The sequence below is a fragment of the Xenopus tropicalis genome, chromosome 8 (genome assembly GCF_000004195.4).
Source record: "Xenopus tropicalis strain Nigerian chromosome 8, UCB_Xtro_10.0, whole genome shotgun sequence".
NCBI classification, from domain to species: Eukaryota; Metazoa; Chordata; class Amphibia; order Anura; family Pipidae; genus Xenopus; species Xenopus tropicalis.
Window position 1 is genome coordinate 19155097 of NC_030684.2, and position 21848 is coordinate 19176944.

A 21848-nucleotide genomic window follows, 5' to 3' on the forward strand; every position below is an offset into this window, starting at 1 on the left:
GGGGTCCTGGCCAATTGGTTCCCCCAATTTGAAATATCTCCCGGGCTCCTGAAACATAACATTGAAAATGTGATAAACTAATATTAAGCAGTTGGACACATAACCTTTCTAACATGTGAGAAGCACAGAAGGTGTAAGTGGAAACAGAGGGTAGAAGACTGGGGGCTGGAAAATGTTAGCCAAAATACAGCTTTACAGCTACTTACTGGGTATTTCTCTACAAGTGGGCTGGTGTTATTCCCCTGAGGAAGAGAGAAAGGATTTAATCAGAGCAACTCATTTTGTGGAACTGCTAACATTATATTTTGTAGAACAAGGAAAGGATTAATTTACTGGGTGGTGCCAGTATGTTGGTTAAAGTAGTTTGGCTCATACATAGACCGCTTATAGTGGACTGGCGGTTTTCTCTGGTACATCTTGGTTAAAAAAGAAAACATTTTTGTTATATGAACCAAACCCTGAAGGTGCAGGTGCTTAAATAAACAATATTTGCCCCTTTTTAACGTTAGTTTAAGGAACAGGCCTTGTGCTAAATACTTTACTTATAGTTTAGATTAAGATATATATATATTTATATACTATAGTTTTTGTTATTTCTTAAAGCAAATCCCCAGTTAACTGAGAACCCACTTTATAAAAAAAATCCTCTCTCCCACACAAGCTAAAGGGGTGGGCTTTGAGATAAGAGCAACTCATTATCCAGAAGGATTAAAAAGGGGAAAGGCCCTTTAAATATAAATTGCTGAAAAGGTTGAATTAGATCTTTCTGTTTAAAGCTCATTGAGGCCCACCTCGCTGGTCTGAGGCTCCACTTGCTGTCTTCCGGAGATTTCGGGCTGGCAGGTGGTAGTGCCAGATTCCTGTGAAAGAAAATGTGTTGTTATATAAACTGAAAAGTAGAAGTGCAACACCCAAATGTATATGTTTGTGCCCATATATAAGGGGAGATAGAGCTTTGGAGCGGGGTTGATGCTTGTTATGTTTTGCAGTGTTCTTTCTTTTATACCCCTCATTGCTCTGATTGCAGGAGTTTGTATAGTGAAGCCTTCCTGGATCTTGGCTTTAGTCTGCATGTTCTAGAAGGGCAATGAGAGATGTGGAAGACTTGAGAGGATGTAATGGAGGCAAAAAGTGGGGACCAACCACCCAAACACCCCACTGAGCACTTGTGCATTTGACATTGAGGTACGAGTAGAATGGGGCCTATATAAGAGTTTGCATAATGTGGTTAGATAGGGGGCCGGCTTGGAGCCTGAATAGGTTCTCTGTAATATTGAGAGAAAAAATATGAAATTAAGCTCAAACCTCCTCAAGATCTTTTTCGTCCTCTTTGCTCAGTTCCTTTTCTGAGGACTCTTCCTGGCTGGTGTTGGTGCCAGTTTCTTTTGGTGACGCCTGGTAAATATTAATACAGTTTCTCAACTATCTCATTGAAACATGTTATATAAGATCTATTCGGCTTCCTAGGGAAGCTGCCACAATGGATTTTATGTAGCCCCGTTGAATAGTTTAATACAGTTGTGTTTCTCTATTACATAATACAAGTCTTTGCTGGTTACCTCACAGATCTCTGGTTGAGGATCGTCGCTTTCCTCCAGGTTTTCCTGGTTAAGAGAGAAAATGTTATAAGATCGCTCAGTTCAGTAAAGAATATGATACAATTATTATTATGATTATTTTCTCCTTACCTGACAGTGGCAGGAGTTGGTCTTAGTCTCCTGCTCCAATTCTACCTCCTGAGGGAGGCTTTCTGATTGATCCTGGTTTCCAGGGGAAAAAAAGACTTTTATTGTATCAGTTTAGCTTAATAAAAAAAATATTCTGTAATAAACCTTGTTTAGCAACAAGTGAACCAATACGAATTCAATATGGTTATAAAGCTTCTTGCGCATCAAAAAAAATGTGCAACAATTTTTTATCACGCAGCAAATTTTTCTCAAAAATATTTGCCCCCATTTCCCGATTAAATCCACCAATGGCAAAATGCAGAAATTCACCGCAAATCCATGCCACCAGAATCATTTCACTTATCACCAATGCAGACAGCAACATTAGTAACTACTCTGCAAAACATAACCCTGGCCAATGTTAGTGAGTAGAGGGTGCTTCAATTGCCAACCCAAGGGAGCTGTGGGTTTCATGTTAAAAAAGTTTGGTATTTTGACCATATAACTTCTTTTTACCTGGCAGATCTCAGGATCACTGATCTCTGGAGCCTCCTGGTTAAGAAAAGGAAAGAAAAAGATATAGCACGTTTTAGTATTTAGTATTTCTGTTGTAAATACAATCTTGAATACTATATAGGGTGATTTTTATTTGCCCCTACTCTCCCTCGTTTATGCTTACCTGGCAGTTGTCTGTAGCCGGCTCCATTTCCTGCTCTGGGTTTTCCTGTTTGAAAATGGAATAACAATATAAGGGCTGAATCATACTAACTCCTATATTGCTTACCAGGCAGATGTCTTCTTTGGGCTCCTCCTGTTTGTGAGCCCGGATAAGGGATAAAATGTTGGTGTTACTTTGTGTAATGAAAGGCCTATCATCCAGTGCAAGCAGTGGTGGTACTACCAGGGGTGCGAGGGAAATTTTAGTTTGGGGCACATCGTTCACCAGGGCCCCACCAGTGATAGTTATGTTACTTCTTTGTTTAATTATGGAAACCAACGAGGGCCATGGTGAATGAGATCTGTGGAGAACCGGAGAGGATACAACCACAGCAAAAAATGTTCACCAACCATCCCACTGAGCACATGTACATTTACGTATGGGTGGAATGGGGGGCTACATAGGAGTTTGGGAGATGTGGTTAGATGGAGGGTCTGTGCAGGGGCCCAAATAGGTTTAAAAGGCTATAATGTTATATTGAGGGAAAATTGATGATTCAAAATACAATTAATTGCTGGTTACCTCAACGGTCTCTGGCTGAGGTTCACCACAACTTTCAAAGGTTTCCTTGTAAAAAAAAAAATAATAATTATATAAGATCAACTAATTTTAGTAGAGAATGTGATAAAATACATCTGTTTAATTATATAATTAATTATGATTAGTGTAGTTTTTCTCTCATGTGTTACTTTCTGCTTACCTGGTAGATGCAGGGGCTGGTGTCCGTGCTCGCCTGCACTATCGGCTCTTCCTCCTGGTTAAGTCAGAAAAAAAGATTTAAAAAAGAATTTTATGGCTCACAGTAATGCAAAGTTTGAGAAAGCCTTATTTCTGCTTACGTTGTTGCTGGTTTCCTCAGCAGCCTGTTCAATTTTCAAAGAGGAAAAATATAAATATATGAGAAAAAGAGCTTGTATATTGCTGTGTAACACAGAGCATAATAATAACATGTATGTGTTAGGCTGATGCCACACGTGGCAGATTCTCAACCTGCGGAAAAATGCAGGCCAAGAGTCAGGCCCTACGCTGGCATCGTTTCCATGCCTGTCCCCAGAACCATAGCGTAGGCCTGGGTGCAGACACACATGGGGATTTAGGTCCCAAAACACGTGAGTATGTAATTCTGCTTCAAAACCCACTGTGTGTGCCTGTGCCCAGGCTGGCGCAATGGTTCTAGGTGCAGGAAGAAGGCTGAGGCCAGTGTAGGGGCTGATTCTCTGCCTGTGTCTTTCTGAAGGCCAAGATCAGCCCCCCTATATGATATTAGTCTTAATTTCTGACCAAGTAGGCAGTGCCTTACAAATTGCCGCCCAAAGTGAATCTGAATTTGATTTTATCTTAAAATATCATTTTCTATTGTGACCCTATTATTTTTTCTTACCTGACAGATGTTCTCAGGGATTTCTGGAGTCTCCTGATTGAAAAAAGGTAAGAAAAAGATATTGCATGTTGTTAGCTTCACTGTTGGGTAAATATTATTATTATTATTCTTTACAGATATTGTTCATGACCCCTGTAGCTACAATAAAAACGGAGCCATTTTTAATACATTGGGACCCCTGCAGAATGATTGCTCCATACCTCAAAGGTGTTAAACTGAGAGTCTCCACTCTCTTCCAAAGATTCCTGGTTAAGAAAGAAAACCTTAGATCAGCAGAGAATATGATAAAAATGCATCTTTTTCTCTCATTTGTTACTTTCTGCTTACCTGGTAGATGCAGGGGCTGGTGTCCGTGCTCGCCTGCACTATCGGTTCTTCCTCCTGGTTAAGTCAGAAAAAAAGATTTAAAAAAGAATTTCATGGCTCACAGTAATGCAAAGTTTGAGAAAGCCTTATTTCTGCTTACGTTGTTGCTGGTTTCCTCAGCATCCTGTTCAAATTTCAAAGAAGAAAAATATAAATATATGAGAAAAGGAGCTTGTATATTGCTGTGTAACACAGAGCATAATAATAACATGTATGTATTAGGCTGATGCCACACGTGGCGGATTCTCAACCTGCGGAAAAATGCAGGCCAAGAGTCAGGCCCTACGCTGGCATCGTTTCCATGCCTGTCCCCAGAACCATAGCGTAGGCCTGGGTGCAGACACACATGGGGATTTAGGTCCCAAAACACGTGAGTATGTAATTCTGCTTCAAAACCCACTGTGTGTGCCTGTGCCCAGGCTGGCGCAATGGTTCTAGGTGCAGACCAGAAGAAGGCTGAGGCCAGTGTAGGGGATGATTCTCTGCCTGTGTTTTTCTGAAAGCAAAGATCAGCCCCCCTATGTGATAGTAGGCTTAATTTCTGGCCATTTCTGCTTTCCTGCCTGAGGGAGGTGTCCAGCAACTTGCTCTTTGTTTTGGGGGGAAAAAAAGACTTTTACTGTAGCAACAAGTGAGGTGGTTACACTTAATGCAGTACTGAATTAACCATGATTTTTATATTTTTGAATGCAAGTGTTTTTTCCTACAATTCCAGCACAAAATATTGCCTTCACTAAATGTGTTAGGCACGTATTTGTGGATGTCACTGGAGAAGCCATGGAGATACCACCAGGAGGAGGGACAGACTCACCAGCGCTGAAGTAGGTGGTGCCTAACCAATTGCCGCCCAAAGTGAATCTGGATTTTATATTCTCTTAAAATATCTTTTTTTATTGTGACCCTGTCTTACCTGACAGATGTTCTCCTCAGGGATTTCTGGAGTCTCCTGATTGATAAAAGGTAAGAAGAAGATATTGCACGTTGTTAGTAAATAATATTTACCCAACAATGAAACTTATTATTATTATTTACAGATATTGTTCATGACCCCTTTAGCTCCAATAAAAACTGAGCCATTTTAAACACATTGGGACCCCTGCAGAATGTTTGCTCCATACCTCACTGGTGTTAAATGGAGGGTCTCCACTCTCTTCCAAAGAGTCCTGGTTAAGAGAGAAAACCTTAGATCAGCAGAGAATATGGTAAAATGCATCTTTTTCATTCATTTGTTATTTTCTGCTTACTTGGTAGTGGCAGGGGCTGGTGTCCGTGCTCTCCTGCACTATCAGTTCTTCCTCCTGGTTAAGTCAGAAAAAAAGATTTAAAAAAGAATTTTATGGCTCCAATAAAAACTGAGCCCTTTTAAACACATTGCCTGAAGCAATGGTTCTTGGTGCAGGAAGAAGGCTGAGGCCAGTGTAGGGGCTGATTCTTGGCCTGTGTTTTTCTGAAGGCCAATATCAGCCCCCCTATGTGATATTAGTCTTAATTTCTGACCAAGTAGGTGGCGCCTAACAAATTGCCGCCCCAAAGTGAATCAGAATTTGTTTTTCTCTTAAAATATCTTTTTTTATTGTGACCCTATTATTTTTTCTTACCTGACAGCTGTTCTCCTCAGGGATTTCTGGAGTCTCCTGATAGATAAAAGGTAAGAAGAAGATATTGCACGTTGTTAGTAAATAATATTTACCCAACAGTGAAGCTTATTATTATTATTTACAGATATTATTCATGACCCCTGTAGCTCCAATAAAAACTGAGCCATTGTAAACACATTGGGCCCCTGCAAAATATTTGCTCCATACCTCACTGGTGTTAAACTGAGAGTCTCCACTCTCTTCCAACGATTCCTGGTTAAGAAAGAAAACCTTAGATCAGCAGAGGATATAATTAAATGTATCTTTTTCATTCATTTGTTATTTTCTGCTTACTTGGTAGTGGCAGGGGCTGGTGTCCGTACTCTCCTGCACTATCAGTTCTTCCTCCTGGTTAAGTCAGAAAAAAAGATTTAAAAAAGAATTTCATGGCTCCAATAAAAGCAATGGTTCTTGGTGCAGGAAGAAGGCTGAGGCCAGTGTAGGGGCTGATTCTTGGCCTGTGTTTTTTCTGAAGGCCAAGATCAGCCCCCCTATGGGATATTAGTCTTAATTTCGGTTAGGTGGTGCCTAACAAATTGCCGCCCCAAAGTGAATCTGAATTTAATTTTCTCCTAAAATATCTTTTTCTATTGTGACCCTATTATTTTTTCTTACCTGACAGATGTTCTCAGGGATTTCTGGAGTCTCCTAATTGAAAAAAGGTAAGAAAAAGATGTTGCACGTTGTTATATTTTTGTTTTCAAGAAGCTGATATACAGTCTTGCATAAAATATAGGGTGATTTTTATTTGCCCAACACAGTGGTACATATACAGGGTGAATGGCGGATGTGGTGGATTCTTGGCCTGTGCATAAACTCTGAAAATCTTCCCCCTATACCCCAAAAAGCTTATTGCCGTGCCTGCACCTGGAGCCATTGTACTGGCTTGCGCTATACTCATGGAGTTTTCTGGCAAAATTGACTCTTGTTTGCCTGAACCCAAGGCAATGCAATGGCTCGGGGCGCAGGCTCATCAGAAAGCATTTAGGAACATAGGGTCTGATTCTCAGCCTGTGTTTATCCACAGCCCGAAAATCTAGCACATGTGGCACTAGCCTACTAGTTAAACTGCATGAGTGTATGGAATCATAGCAACCAATCATATTTTTCTAATTTATACACAATAGAAGACCGGTAAACAGATGCTGACTGGTTGGTATGGGCAACTGCATTTGAGCAAGTTAGCCTCAGTTAAACTATGTTAGTAAATAAGCTTCACTGTTGGGTAAATATTATTATTATTCTTTAAAGATATTGTTCATGACCCTTGTAGCTCCAATAAAAACTGAGCCATTTTAAACACATTGGGACCCCTGCAGAATGATTGCTCCATACCTCACTGGTGTTAAATGGAGGGTCTCCACTCTCTTCCAAAGAGTCCTGGTTAAGAAAGAAAACCTTAGATCAGCAGAGAATATGATAAAATGCATCTTTTTCATTCATGTGTTATTTTCTGCTTACCTGGTAGTGGCAGGGGCTGGTGTCCGTGCTCTCCTGCACTATCAGTTCTTCCTCCTGGTTAAGTCAGAAAAAAAGATTTAAAAAAAAAATTTATGGCTCCAATAAAAACTGAGCCCTTTTAAACACATTGCCTGAAGCAATGGTTCTTGGTGCAGGAAGAAGGCTGAGGCCAGTGTAGGGGCTGATTCTTGGCCTGTGTTTTTCAGCCCCCCTATGTGATAATAGTCTTAATTTCTGACCAAGTAGGTGGCGCCTAACAAATTGCCGGCCCCAAAGTGAATCTGAATTTGTTTTTCTCTTAAAATATCTTTTTCTATTGTGACCCTATTATATTTTCTTACCTGACAGATGTTCTCCTCAGGGATTTCTGGAGTCTCCTGATTGAAAAAAGGTAAGAAAGAGATGCACGTTGTTATATTTCTGTTTTCTAGAAGCTGATATACAGTCTTGCATAAAATATAGGGTGATTTTTATTTGCCCCTACTCTCCCTCTCTTATGCTTACCTGGCAGTTGTCTGTAGCCGGCTCCATTTCTGGCTGTGGGATCTCCTCCTAAGAGAAATAAAGTTACCTGATCAACTTACTATATAACTTGTATATACTTGTAGTTTAGTATCTAAAAAAACCTTGTACAAAACAAATTCACAAATGTATGTATGTATGTTTATTTTTTACTACTTACTTGGCAGGTGTTAAAGAGATAAAAGTCAAGTTATCAAATCAACTCAGCTTTTTAGACTGGTGTTTTATTATTGAATTATTTGCTACTCATGTGGCAAACGGTGTTGCCAGATCCAAACGATGGTACCAGCTTAAACCTGGCACACTTTGTGGTAGTCAAAAAAAGTCATATAAAGTTTTATACGTTCATGGTTTTAGAAAAAAAAACAAACCTCTAACTTTTAGAGAAAATACTCCAAATTATCTTAAATGTTTCGAGAGAAAAAAACAAAAAATTGCAAGCTTTTCTCAGAAAACCTTAGTACAGGTATTGGACCCCTTATCCGGAAACCCATTATCCATAAAGTTCCAAATTATGGAAAGGCCATCTCCCATAGACTCCATTTTAATCAAATAATTCACAGTTTTAAAAATTATTTCCTTTTTTTTCTGTAATAATAAAACAGAACCTTGCACTTGATCCCAACTAAGATATAATTACTCTTTATTGGAGGCAAAACAATTCTACTGGGTTTAATTACTGTTTAAATAATGTTTTTAGCCATCTTTAGGTAGGAGATCTGAATTACGGAAAGACCCCTTATTCGGAAAACCCCAGGTCCCGAGCATTCTGGATTATGGGTCCCATAACTGTAAATGTACATAGTGTAGCCTCATCAAGGTTATTGTGCATAGAAATCTATAGGCAAGGAAATAACACGGCTTTGATAACACAAGTAATTAGGAAAATGGTGTTTAGGAAATGATGTTGCCCAGTTCTCTGCTTACCATGACAGATTCAGTGCTGGAATGATCTGTCCGCTTTCGTCTCCTCTGTAATGAAGAAAAAAAGTTTTATCAGAGAAAATAAATGCACAAATAGGAAAACTATAATGAAATAAATGGAGGAGTGAGTATTCAGTGACACATGAAGGATTTGGTGCAAACACAAGTATGACACTGTGTATCCCCTACACTAAAGCGGAATCATACAATGTGTGGGTGTCATTGTGAAACAGCACTAGTGATAGTTGGGAGCACAATTAGGCTTTCCACCTTTTGTTATGTCTAATACCGGCCAGGGTGGGGGCATGTTTGCTAGGGGGCGAAGTAATGATAGTAATGAAGTAGAAATAAATAGCAAAAACGACAAAAATGTGAAATATGCCCCTTAGTCTGAGCTGCGAGCAATCTATCAGGTCATGTGATTAGGTGTTCCCTTTCAAGTTTGCCCCTCCATGAAGTTTCCCACAGAATGAAATATGTTCTGTTACAGCAGAAAGAAATGAAGCCCTTACCTTGCCGAAGCAAGAGAAACAGCACTTCAGCCGCTTGAACATGTTGTTTCTATGAAGACAAAATGAAAAACATCACGTTAGCACTTCCCAATACTGTGTTCTATTTACAATTTATTTTTTCCTGCGGGCGAGACTTGCTGTAGAAGAAATCATAAACTGGATTTGCTACATTACCTCTCAAATGGAGCTCTCCAAGTGATGGCAAAAAAAAAAGATGGAACGGAGGGGCCGGCCCGGGGCCGGCCCAGGGCCGGAGAGCCCTAAGGGGCCCCCTCAATAGGCGCTGGCTCTCCTTAAGGCTCGTTCAACTATGGGTGGAAATAGTGAACTAAGGAAAAGCCAGAAAAATTGCTATCCAAAAAGCAGGAAATTGGCCAAAGCAAAAGTTGCCAACTAGTCACACACTGCAACAATCTGTATAGAGACAGGAATAAAAAGGGCAAGTCAGCTTCACGGATAATGCATTTACCCTTTTAAGGTGCAACATTGGATCTGGGGCCCGATTCAAAGTGTTCCCCCCAAATCTCACGTTTACTGACACTCAGGCTGGGATTCCATGTGGTACCTAGGGGGTTAAATTGGTACTAGGGCTTATTTACTAACATAGGTGCCTAAATGCAAGTTGCAGTTGCCAATAGCAACCAATCAGTTTACATTCCCTAGGGCATAATTTCAACCGATTATTCCCCCTGCAAGGGGAAGGAATGACATGATTAGTCAATCGATTACTGCCCAGATGCAGATTTGGCCAGTATTGCTAATTGCCCCCTCCCCATAGGAAACATTTAATGCAGTGCACGGAGGTAAATAAACAGCCCCAAACCCAAAATGGAATTAGCAGGGGGCTGATAGCACAAGGAATGTGACATGGGGGCAGCAAGTGCTCAGGGGGCAACTAGGCCGTAGGGCTGTATTACTGGGTTACTGTAAGGAGTAGCGCTTAAACATTGCTTTATTTAATACTGCCCCTGCCATGTACCCTATTGCCCCCCACAGCCGAGAGAGCGCACAAGACTTACTAATAAATATTATTCTGTAAAAGGAAAAAGTATTGGTATTTATTGCCTTACATTCAGTTACACATTAAGGTTGGTACATGAGAGCAGGGCAGATACCCGGGGCAGAGGGGCAAAACTCTTAGGATCCTGTCAGTACTGGGTATTTTATGGTGTGCCACAGGGGTTCCCCAAATGTTACACTCTTTTGGGGTCCTCAGTGAATAAAAAGTATTTGCTGCAGAACTGCATAACTGCCAAAGCCTGTGTCTGTGTCTCCCAACCAGCGCTAAGATTAATGTCATCTCTAAAATTCTCCAAATTCACTAAAATCTGTGAGAGGAGCAACATCCGCTAGTCTAGGGGGGCATCACCCAACTATTTCCCATCTTTTTTTAGCTAAAATAAGGGTTATTTGGCAAAAAATCTCTCAGAGGGGATTCAGACTTACCTCTCACCACAAAGTCAACCAACGGACAAACCCAACTGTCACATTTCTGTGTGTGAAGTCATCTCTGGTCACATGTCATGAAATGTTTGTTTGTCATAACATTTACAGACAACTTTAAAACCATTGGGTTTTTGTAACACTACAAAAGAGTTTCTGAGTGGGGCTTCCCTTTAATGTTACTGCTAAATACATGGTGATAGCGAGTGGCAGAATAAATATATAAAGAGACAACAAATAGAGCATCTGATGAAATCCATATTTCTTTGTGACAAGGCACCTAATAAAGACAATATTGATATTAGACAGGAACGTTAGAGATAAGCTGTTTGCATCTCCTGCCTATAGCCCATTGCATTCAGATTTGGCTACATTTTGATAGCTATTGCTATGCAACTTGTAGATATATAATATAGATTATTGCACTCACGGTACATGTATTATTCATTTAACGGCCCTTTTCTCTTAATATGTTATTACTAACTTGTGTGTTATCTGAAAAAAGTTGCGAAGATTGTGAATCATTGCTGGTGGCAGAAATATATGAAACAATGTATAAATACTGAATGACTGATATGATGATTTGTCGTGTTTATAATAAAACTATCCAATGCATTGAAACAATATATTTATTTAAACCAGACTGGCCGTACAGGACATCCCAGCAAAGTCCCATTCAATGGGGTTTGTTATGATTTGAGGTTGTGACAGGGGTTGAGGGACATCTAGATCAGAGAGAGGGCCTGAGGGGGGGCTTCTAATTCCAATATTACTATAACGCACCGTTTAGGCCTGCTGGGAAATGATTGAGTGGGAATGTAAGGGATTGGGGAATTTCATGCATTTAAAAGCAAAATATCCAGGCTCATAAATTTAGATTAAGAGCAGTTAAGAATCGGAACTGATGGAATTGATAGATGGATTGTACGATTGAAGCAACTGTTATTGAGAGTGTTAGTGGGAGATGTAACCCAGGGCTGTGCTCAGGCCGGAGGGGTAACTTTAGGGCTTGCCCCCTCTTGGGGTCTGGATTGATAGTTTAAATATATGTTTATGAAAATGTCTTGAAACCCAGTGACAATGAGGAATGAATGGATATTGGGAGGTTGTATCAGGAGTCAGAACCAGCAGTGCAGAGAAGAGAAAGGGACAGACACAGTGACAGTTACAAATAACTATAAACCCAGTGAGAATGAAGAATTAATGTATATTGGGAAATTGTATTAGGAGTCAGAACCAGCAGTGCAGAGAAGAGAAAGGGACAGACAGACACAGTGACAGTTACACATAACGATAAACCCAGTGAGAATGAAGAATTAATGTATATTGGGAAATTGTATTAGGAGTCAGAACCAGCAGTGCAGAGAAGAGAAAGGGACAGGCAGACACAGTGACAGTTACACATAACTATAAACCCAGTGAGAATGAAGAATTAATGTATATTGGGAAATTGTATTAGGAGTCAGAACCAGCAGTGCAGAGAAGAGAAAGGGACAGACAGACACAGTGACAGTTACACATAACGATAAACCCAGTGAGAATGACGAATGAATGGATATTGGGAAGGTGTATCAGGAGTCAGAACCAGCAGTGCAGAGAAGAGAAAGGGACAGACAGAGTGACATTTACACAAAACAATAAATCCAGTAAGAATGAGAAATGAATGGATATTGGGAAGTTGTATCAGGAGTCAGAACCAGCAGTGCAGAGAAGAGAAAGAGACAGACAGAGTGGCAGTTACACAAAACAATAAAACCAGTGAGAATGAGAAATGAATGGATATTGGGAAGTTTAATCAGGAGTCAGAACCAGCAGTGCAGAGAAGAGAAAGAGACAGACACAGTGACAGTTACACATAACTATAAACCCACTGAAAATGAGGAATGAATTGATATTGGGAAGTTGTATCAGGAGTCAGAACCAGCAGTGCAGAGAAGGGAAAGGAAATAGACACAGTGACAGTTACACATAACTATAAACCCAGTGAGAATGAGAAATAAATTGATATTGGGAAGTTGTATCAGGAGTCAGAACCAGCAGTGCAGGAAAGAGAAAGGGACAGACAGACACAGTGACAGTTACACATAACTATAAACCCAGTGAGAATGAGGAATGAATGGATATTGGGAAGTTGTATCAGGAGTCAGAAACAGCAGTGCAGAGAAGGGAAAGGGACAGACACAGTGACAGTTACACATAACTATAAACCCAGTGAGAATGAGGAATGAATGGATATTGGGAAGTTGTATCAGGAGTCAGAACCAGCAGTGCAGAAAAGAGAAAGGGACAGCAGAGTGGCAGTTACACATAACTATAAACCCAGTGAGAATGAGGAATGAATGGATATTGGGAAGTTGTTTCCTGCGGGATCTGTAGGGCTGCGCAGTGATCAGTCAGATCCTTACCGTACTCTAGCGCTCACATTCTGTATTCCCTTCTACTGTTCTGCCGTAATGAGCCGAGTATATTAACGTCAGTGAATTGTTCTCTCAGGTAAAAAGCAACTCAGACACAGGGGGAAGATAGAATCTCCTAGAGCTCCATGAGGCGTGAGAACCTTGCTTCTGGGGCAGCAAACAGTCACCATTGGTAAGTTTAAAGGGCAAGGAAACCCAGACTCAACCAATGCGCTTTATTACTTATTTATTAGGTTATTATTTCATTTCATGGCTACTGTGTATGCGCGGGAGAGTGAATACAAGTGACCAAATTAACGTTGCTTGACTGTTATAATGCTGGTTCTTTCATTCTCCATGATTTCAGTGGAATATCCATAGAAGGATAAGCCTTCTTGTTCTGTGGCCTCAACATGAAGGCCAGTGAGGGTCAATTGGGAAGACTGGCCATTTGCCCTCCTAGATGCACCTGAAAGCCCAGCAGTTCAGTTGGGGAGACATTTAGGCTCAATATGTAATTGCTGCCCTTGATATTCCTGACACAGTAAATGACCCACTATATCTGTACTTATTTCCTTAGTTGAGGCGGGGCCATGACCAGAGGTTGGACCTTCATGGAGCGGCTCGGTCAATTGTTGAACCTTTGAGAGGAGCTTGAAATGAAACTTCTGACAAGCACTGCCCTAAGGTAAGATGGTGGCACAAGAGGAAGGTCTTGTTCTTCCTCCAGTATCTGGGTCCAATGAAAGGCTCAGTGATCAGATCGGCCCTATTTGGCCCAGAATGTGGATCTGTTTGGCATCAGACTCACAAATGTGTATTTAGTAGATGTAAAATCCAAATTACTGTAAGCTATGGATATGGAAACTATACTGTAAACTGTGGGATAGTGAGTATAGTAAGGCAAGATGGTATCAAGCCTATAGAGTATAACTGTAGAATAGTGAGTTGTAAGGCAAGATGGTATCAGGCGTACAGAGTGTAACTGTGCGATAGTGAGTATAGTAAGGCAAGATGGTATCAGGGGTACAGAGTGTAACTGTGGGATAGTGAGAATAGTAAGGCAAGATGGTATCAGGGGTACAGAGTGTAACTGTGGGATAGTGAGTATAGTAAGGCAAGATGGTATCAGGGGTACAGAGTGTAACTGTGGGATAGTGAGTATAGTAAGGCAAGATGGTATCAGGGGTACAGAGTGTAACTGTGGGATAGTGAGTATAGTAAGGCAAGATGGTATCAGGGGTACAGAGTGTAACTGTGGGATAGTGAGTATAGTAAGGCAAGATGGTATCAGGGGTACAGAGTGTAACTCTGGTATAGTGAGTATAGTAAGGCAAGATGGTATCAGGGGTACAGAGTGTAACTGTGGGATAGTGAGTATAGTAAGGCAAGATGGTATCAGGGGTACAGAGTGTAACTGTGGGATAGTGAGTATAGTAAGGCAAGATGGTATCAGGGGTACAGAGTGTAACTGTGGGATAGTGAGTATAGTAAGGCAAGATGGTATCAGGGGTACAGAGTGTAACTGTGGGATAGTGAGTATAGTAAGGCAAGATGGTATCAGGGGTACAGAGTGTAACTGTGGATAGTGAGTATAGTAAGGCAAGATGGTATCAGGGGTACAGAGTGTAACTGTGGGATAGTGAGTATAGTAAGGCAAGATGGTATCAGGGGTACAGAGTGTAACTGTGGGATAGTGAGTATAGTAAGGCAAGATGGTATCAGGGGTACAGAGTGTAACTCTGGTATAGTGAGTATAGTAAGGCAAGATGGTATCAGGGGTACAGAGTATAACTGTGGGATAGTGAGTATGGGAAGGCAAGATGGTCTGTTTCTGTCCCTTTCTCTTCTCTGCACTGCTGGTTCTGACTCCTGATACAACTTCCCAATATCCATTAATTCCTCATTCTCACTGGTTTAATAGTTATGTGTAATTGTCACTGTGTCTGTCCCTTTCCCTTCCCTGCACTGCTGGTTCTGACTCCTGATACAGCTTCCCAATATCCATTCATTCCTCATTCTCACTGGATTTATAGTTATTTGCAACTGTCACTGTGTCTGTCCCTTTCCCTTCTCTGCACTGCTGGTTCTGACTCCTGATACAACTTCCCAATATCCATGCATTCCTCATTCAATGCTGGATACTGGAACAGGTACACGGGATGGAAAGTGGGGGCTAAATAAATATATGGCTACACACTAATGCTGGATGCTGGCACAGGTACACGGGGCAGAAAGTGGGGGCTAAATAAATATATGGCTACACACTAATGCTGGATGCTGGCACAGGTACACGGGGCAGAAAGTGGGGGCTAAATAAATATATGGCTACACACTAATGCTGGATGCTGGCACAGGTACACGGGGCAGAAAGTGGGGGCTAAATAAATATATGGCTACACACTAATGCTGGATGCTGGCACAGGTACACGGGGCAGAAAGTGGGGGCTAAATAAATATATGGCTACACACTAATGCTGGATGCTGGCACAGGTACACGGGGGAAAGTGGGGGCTAAATAAATATATGGCTACACACTAATGCTGGATGCTGGCACAGGTACACGGGGCAGAAAGTGGGGGCTAAATAAATATATGGCTACACACTAATGCTGGATGCTGGCACAGGTACACGGGGCAGAAAGTGGGGGCTAAATAAATATATGGCTACACACTAATGCTGGATGCTGGCACAGGTACACGGGGCAGAAAGTGGGGGCTAAATAAATATATGGCTACACACTAATGCTGGATGCTGGCACAGGTACACGGGACAGAAAGTGGGGGCTAAATAAATATATGGCTACACACTAATGCTGGATGCTGGCACAGGTACACGGGGCAGAAAGTGGGGGCTAAATAAATATATGGCTACACACTAATGCTGGATGCTGGCACAGGTACACGGGGCAGAAAGTGGGGGCTAAATAAATATATGGCTACACACTAATGCTGGATGCTGGCACAGGTACACGGGGCAGAAAGTGGGGGCTAAATAAATATATGGCTACACACTAATGCCTGGATGCTGGCACAGGTACACGGGGCAGAAATGGGGGCTAAATAAATATATGGCTACACACTAATGCTTGATGCTGGCACAGGTCACGGGCAGAAAGTGGGGCTAAATAAATATATGGCTACACTAATGCTGGATGCTGGTACAGGTTATCGCGGGGCAGAAAGTGGGGGCTAAATAAATATATGGCTACACACTAATGCTGGATGCTGGCACAGGTTACAACGATTGAAAAGTAGGGGCTAAATAAATATATGCTACACACTATTGCTTGATGCTGGCACAGGTACACGGGATTGAAAGTTAGGGCTAAATAAATATATTGCTCAACACTAATGCTGGATGCTGGCACAGGTACACGGGATAGAAAAGTGGGGGGCTAAATAAAATATATGGCTACACACTAAATGCTGGATGCGGCACAGGTAACACGGGATAGAATGTGGGGGCTAAATTAAATATATGGCTACACACTAATGCTGGATTTGGCACAGGTACACGGGGCAGAAAAGTGGGGGCTAATAAATATAGGCTACACACTAATGCTGGATGCTGGCACAGGTACACGGGATCGAAGTGGGGACTAAATAGATATATTGGCTATACACACTAATGCTGGATTCTGGCACAGGTAATGGGCAGAAAGTTGGGGGCTTAAATAATATATTGGCTACAACACTATGCACGGGATGGAAAGTGGGGGCTAAATAAATATATGGCTACACACTAATGCTGGATGCTGGCACAGGTACACGGGGGCAGAAAGTGGGGGGCTAAATAAATATATGGCTACACACTAATGCTGGATGCTGGCACAGGTACACGGGGATAGAAAGTGGGGGCTAAATAAATATATGGCTACACACTAATGCTGGATGCTGGCACAGGTACACGGGGCAGGAAGTGGGGGCTAAATAAATATATGGCTACACACTAATGCTGGATGCTGGCACAGGTACACGGGGATAGGAATAGTGGGGGCTAAATAAATATATGGCTACACACTAATGCTGGATGCTGGCACAGGTACACGGGGCAGAAAGTGGGGGCTAAATAAATATATGGCTACACACTAATGCTGGATGCTGGCACAGGTACATGGGGAAGAAAGTGGGGGCTAAATAAATATATGGCTACACACTAATGCTGGATGCTGGCACAGGTACACGGGTGGAAAGTGGGGGCTAAATAAATATATGGCTACACACTAATGCTGGATGCTGGCACAGGTACACGGGCCAGAAAGTGGGGGCTAAATAAATATATGGCTACACACTAATGCTGGATGCTGGCACAGGTACACGGGATAGAAAGTGGGGGCTAAATAAATATATGGCTACACACTAATGCTGGATGCTGGCACAGGTACACGGGAAGAAAGTGGGGGCTAAATAAATATATGGCTACACACTAATGCTGGATGCTGGCACAGGTACACGGGAGAAAGTGGGGGCTAAATAAATATATGGCTACACACTAATGCTGGATGCTGGCACAGGTACATGGGGCAGAAAGTGGGGGCTAAATAAATATATGGCTACACACTAATGCTGGATGCTGGCACAGGTACACGGGGCAGAAAGTGGGGGCTAAATAAATATATGGCTACACACTAATGCTGGATGCTGGCACAGGTACAGGGGCAGAAAGTGGGGGCTAAATAAATATATGGCTACACACTAATGCTGGATGCTGGCACAGGTACACGGGGCAGAAAGTGGGGGCTAATAAATATATGGCTACACACTAATGCTGGATGCTGGCACAGGTACACGGGGCAGAAAGTGGGGGCTAAATAAATATATGGCTACACACTAATGCTGGATGCTGGCACAGGTACACGGAGCAGAAAGTGGGGGCTAAATAAATATATGGCTACACACTAATGCTGGATGCTGACACAGGTACACGGGGCAGAAAGTGGGGGCTTAAATAAATATATGGCTACACACTAATGCTGGATGCTGGCACAGGTACACGGGCATGAAAAGTGGGGGCTAAAATAAATATATGGCTACACACTAATGCTGGATGCTGGCACAGGTACAACTGGGGATGAAAGTGGGGGCTAAATAATATATGGCTACACACTAATGCTGGACTGCTGGCACAGGTACACGGGGCAGAAAGTGGGGGCTAAATAAATATATGGCTACAACACTAATGCTGGATCTGCACAGGTACACGGGATGAAGTGGGGCTAAACATAAATATATGGCTACACACTAATGCTGGATGGCTAGCACAGGTACACGGGGCAGAAAGTGGGGGCTAAATAAATATATGGCTACACTACTAATGCTGGATGCTGGCCACAGGTACACGGGGCATGGAAAGTGGGGGCTTAAATAATATATGGGCTACACACTATTGCTGGATGCTGGCACAGGTACACGGGGCAGAAAGTGGGGGGCTAAATTATAATATATGGCTACACCTGAATAGCTGGATGCTGGCACGAGTGTACACGGGGCAGAAAGTGGGGGCTAAATAAATATTATGGCTACACACTAATGCTGGATGCATGGCACAGGTACTGGGGCAGAAAGTGGAGGGCTAAATAAATTATGGCTACATCACCTATGCTGGATGCTTGGCCACAGGTCACGGGGCAGAAAGTGGGTGGCTCAATAAATATATGGCTACACACCAATGCAGGATGCTGGCACAGGTACACGGGGCAGAAAGTGGGGGGCTAAATAAATATATGGCTACACAGCAATGCTGGATGCTGGCAACAGGTACACGGGATGAAAGTGGGGGCTAAATAAATATATGGCTACACACGTAATGCATGATGCTGGCACAGGTACACGGGGGCAGAAAGTGGGGGGCTATATATGGCAACACATTAATGCTGGATGCTGGCACAGGTACACGGGGCCAGAATGTGGGGGCTAAATAAATATATGGCAACACATTAATGCTTGATGCTGGCACAGGTACATGGGGCAGAAAGTGGGGGGCTAAATATATATATGGCTACACACTAATGCTGGACCAGGTACACGGGGCAGAAAGTGGGGGCTAAATAATAATTGGCTACACAGTAATGCTTATTCTGGCGCAGGTACACAGAATGGAAAGTGGGGGCTAAATAAACATATGGCTACACACTAATGCTGGACTGCTGGCACAGGTAACACGGGCAGAAAGTGGGGGCTAAATAATTATATGGCTACACAGTAATGCTGGATGCTGGCACAGGTACACGGGACAGAAAGTGGGGGCTAAATAAATATATGGCTACACACTAATGCTGGAATGCTGGCACAGGTACAACGGGGCAGAAGTGGGGGCTAAATAAATATATGGCAACACATTAATGCTTGATGCTGGCACAGGTACACGGGGCAAGAAGTGGGGGCTAAATAAATATATGGCTACACACTATGCTGGATGCTGACACAGGTACACGGGGCAGAAAGTGGGGGCTAAATAAATATATGGCAACACATTAATGCTGGATGCTGGCACAGGTACATGGGGCAGAAAGTGGGGGCTAAATTAATATATGGCTACACACTAATGCTGGATGCTGGCACAGGTACACGGGATGGAAAGTGGGGGCTAAATAAATATATGGCCACACACTAATGCTTGATGCTGGCACAGGTACACGGGGCAGAAAGTGGGGACTAAATAAATATATGGCTACACACTAATGCTGGATGCTTACACAGGTACACGGGCAGAAAGTGGGGGCTAAATAAATATATGGCTACACACTAATGCTGGATGCTGGCACAGGTACATGGGGCAGAAAGTGGGGGCTAAATAAATATATGGCTACACACTAATGCTGGATGCTGACACAGGTACACAGGGCAGAAAGTGGGGGCTAAATAAATATATGGCTACACACTAATGCTGGATGCTGGCACAGGTACACGGGGCAGAAAGTGGGGGCTAAATAAATATATGGCTACACACCAATGCTGGATGCTGGCACAGGTACACGGGACAGAAAGTGGGGGCTAAATAAATATATGGCTACACACTAATGCTTGATGCTGGCACAGGTACACGGGACAGAAAGTGGGGGCTAAATAAATATATGGCTACACACTAATGCTGGATGCTGGCACAGGTACACGGGGCAGAAAGTGGGGGCTAAATAAATATATGGCTACACACTAATGCTGGATGCTGGCACAGGTACACGGGGCAGAAAGTGGGGGCTAAATAAATATATGGCTACACACTAATGCTGGATGCTGGCACAGGTACACGGGGCAGAAAGTGGGGGCTAAATAAATATATGGCTACACACTAATGCTGGATGCTGGCACAGGTACACGGGGCAGAAAGTGGGGGCTAAATAAATATATGGCTACACACTAATGCTGGATGCTGGCACAGGTACACGGGGCAGAAAGTGGGGCTAAATAAATATATGGCTACACACTAATGCTGGATGCTGGCACAGGTACACGGAGCAGAAAGTGGGGGCTAAATAAATATATGGCTACACACTAATGCTGGATGCTAACACAGGTACACGGGGCAGAAAGTGGGGGATAAATAAATTATGGCTACACAGCAATGCTGGATGCTGGCACAGGTACACGGGATGGAAGTGGGGGCTAAATAAATATATGGCTACACACTAATGCTGGATGCTGGCACAGGTACATGGGGCAGAAAGTGGGGCTAAATAAATATATGGCTACACACTAATGCTGGATGCTGGCACAGGTACATGGGGGCAGAAAGTGGGGCTAAATAAATATATGGCTACACACTAATGCTGGATGCTGGCACAGGTACACGGGATGGAAAGTGGGGGCTAAATAAATATATGGCTACACACTAATGCTGGTGCTGGCACAGGTACATGGGGCAGAAAGTGGGGCTAAATAAATATATGGCTACACACTAATGCTGGATGCTGGCACAGGTACACGGGATGGAAAGTGGGGGCTAAATAAATATATGGCTACACACTAATGCAGGATACTGGCACATGTACACGGGATAGAAAGTGGGGGCTAAATAAATATATGGCTACACACTAATGCTGGATGCTGGCACAGGTACACGGGATGGAAAGTGGGGGCTAAATAAATATATGGCTCACCACTAATGCAGGATGCTGGCACAGGTACACGGGCAGAAAGTGGGGGCTAAATAAATATATGGCTACACACTAATGCTGGATGCTGGCACAGGTACATGGGGCAGAAAGTGGGGGCTAAATAAATATATGGCTACACACTAATGCTGGATGCTCCACAGGTACATCGGGCAGAAAGTGGGGGCTAAATAAATATATGGCTACACCTAAATGCTGGATGCTGGCACAGGTTCAACACGGGCAGAAAGTGGGGCTAAATAAATATATGGCTACACACTAATGCTGGATGCTGGCACAGGTACATGGGGCAGAAAGTGGGGGTAAATAAATATATGGCTACACACTAATGCTGGATGCTGGCACAGGTACACAGGGCAGAAAGTGGGGGCTAAATAAATATATGGCTACACACTAATGCTGGATGCTGACACAGGTACACGGGGCAGAAAGTGGGGGTTAAATAAATATATGGCTACACAGCAATGCTGGATGCTGGCACAGGTACACGGGATGGAAAGTGGGGGCTAAATAAATATATGGCTACACACTAATGCTGGATGCTGGCACAGGTACACAGGGCAGAAAGTGGGGGCTAAATAAATATAGGGCTACACACTAATGCTGGCACAGGTACACGGGATGGAAAGTGGGGGCTAAATAAATATATGGCTACACACTAATGCTGGATGCTGACACAGGTACACGGGGCAGAAAGTGGGGGCTAAA

At 42.7% G+C, this 21848-nt stretch overlaps 1 long non-coding RNA gene across 1 annotated transcript in view; it reads left to right on the forward strand.

Moving 5' to 3' along the window:
- The first annotated feature begins 1033 nt into the window (after positions 1-1033).
- The window catches only part of LOC101730489, a 213866-nt gene continuing 193051 nt past the window's right edge, over positions 1034-21848 (forward strand). The window contains exons 1-4 of the long non-coding RNA XR_004219675.1: positions 1034-1185; positions 3774-3813; positions 13125-13220; positions 13608-13715. This is a non-coding gene — a long non-coding RNA (uncharacterized LOC101730489). The remainder of the gene's footprint in view (positions 1186-3773; positions 3814-13124; positions 13221-13607; positions 13716-21848) is intronic.